Here is a 2,011-nt window from a genome sequence, read left to right as displayed (position 1 = left end):
GAGGGAAGTCGGCTGGTGGATGCTTTGCCACTCGTTGGGTGCAGGATGAGGCCATCACCCCTTGGTGTCTCCGCAGCGGATAAAAGCCCACCAGGGCGCTCCTGCACCCCAAGGACTTCAGCGTGGGGCCACCCCATCCCATCCCCGGCTCCACGCAGGGAAAGGGGGTGGCCGGGATAACAGGATGGGGTGACCGATGCTGCAGGGGACCCGCACGGAGGATGCTGCACCCCACGGGGACGAGGGGCCCATCCCCTACCCGGGGGGGGACACGCAGCAGCGTACATGCCACCCTCCCCCCCGCCACGGGGCTCAGCGCACAGGGCCCCAACGCTGGCTGACAGCCCCTAATGCATTTTTGATTTCCCAAATATGTGCCCTTCTGATCTCGCTAAGACGGATAAAGAGACTTTAATCAGCTGCTAGGAGGAATTATAGATGGCTAATTGTGCCTGCCGCCTCCACTACACCTCTGCCGCCTACGGGGCTTACAACCAGTTAGAAGGGTCCTTCCAAGACCTTCATTAGCTGTACACCAAAGGCTTCGGAAATAATTAGCCTCTACGATTTAGAAATTGGCCACTGGGCTGTAAAATACCAGCCACTGGGAAAGGCTCTTATTCGGACTGGCACTTTGATACAGCTTGACTCTGGTTTCAAGACTGTGGCGGAGCTGTAATCCCTCATTAGCGCTGCGATGAGAGGAGCAAGCCTCCTCATTAGCACCGACACCGGAGCGCCTCAAATCAAAGGGACGCAGCCCACCTCCCACGCCGGCACAGCAGCTCCGGGTGGTTTCTCTGCTCAGTGGCTCTGGGGTCCTTCACTCGTATTTTTCCACCCTTTCTCCCATCTCTCTGGGTGCTCCAGCCCCCGGGCCGTGAGCCGTAACCCAAAGGTCCCCCATGGGTTGGCAGCTTCACCCACCGCTGCGTCGCTTCAGCAGGTGCCTTCCTCCCCTCTTTTTGATGGAAAAAGGGCTGCTGATGTGTTTTCCACACTGCTACCTTCATTTTAAGACAGTCAAAGGTACAAAGGTGCAAACGGACAGTCCTTGTTTCGGACAAATGAAAACACAGCCTACAGTTATGTTTTGCTACCTGCAATGCCTCCTGAGGTCTGGCCCTTGAGATTGTACACCTTTACTGACAGCTCTTTCGCAACCAGTGCGACTTGCGGAGCTGTTGCTGGCTGGTCCTATTAGAGACCCCGATGCCACGGGTGAGATGGACAAAATCCCCCCCCACCCTTGGCATGGGTGCACAGTGCGAGAGGGAGGAGCAATGGGCTCCAGCACCATTGGGATGGCACAAGCAGCCCAACCTCGGGACCATCTCCTCAGCCCCAACGAGGGCTCTCTGATTTGGAGCAGTGATAAAAGCAGCTGTCAGGAAAAAAACCCTACAGCTGCGCTACAAAAGAGAGAAGCTATTTCAATGACGGCAACGTTAACCGACACCGCACGGTCAGGGGCAACTTGTGCCTGCATCCTTACCTAAGCCCGTAACAAGTCATCAGCTTTCAAACAGGACAAACCAAAGGAGACAGGGTTTTCGGCTTTGTGACACACCACACTACGCTGGTAGGTGCCATCCACACGACAAGTTTCTTATACGGCTCATGACTGAGCTGCCCTTTGGGAGCTCTCTAATTAGCTGCTTCTGCAGTTTTGAAGGTGTTTGAAACTCTGCGCTCACTCAGGGCGAGCACCGTTTGTATGGCTGCCCTGTTAATGCTCCAAAGGGAAGACTGCAGCTTGGGATGCTGCTGGTAAGGATAAAGGGATGGGGGGGAAGAGGGAGAGATGAAAATTTTCTCTACGACAACTCAACAACTTGCTCTCTATGACTAGCAGTGGAAAGATGAGCCACTTACCACTTTGTCTTAGCTTCATGTAGATAACATATTTATTGAAAATCTGCTTCACCAACAACGGTGAAATCATGACCAAAAATTACAAAACATCATGGTAGTTGGCTTTATAAAAATAAACTGCAGGAGTATGCCTCAC

Source organism: Charadrius vociferus, unplaced genomic scaffold, assembly GCF_000708025.1.
Source record: "Charadrius vociferus isolate BGI_N301 unplaced genomic scaffold, ASM70802v2 scaffold1061, whole genome shotgun sequence".
Lineage (NCBI taxonomy): Eukaryota > Metazoa > Chordata > Aves > Charadriiformes > Charadriidae > Charadrius > Charadrius vociferus.
This window is presented reverse-complemented; position numbering follows the sequence as displayed.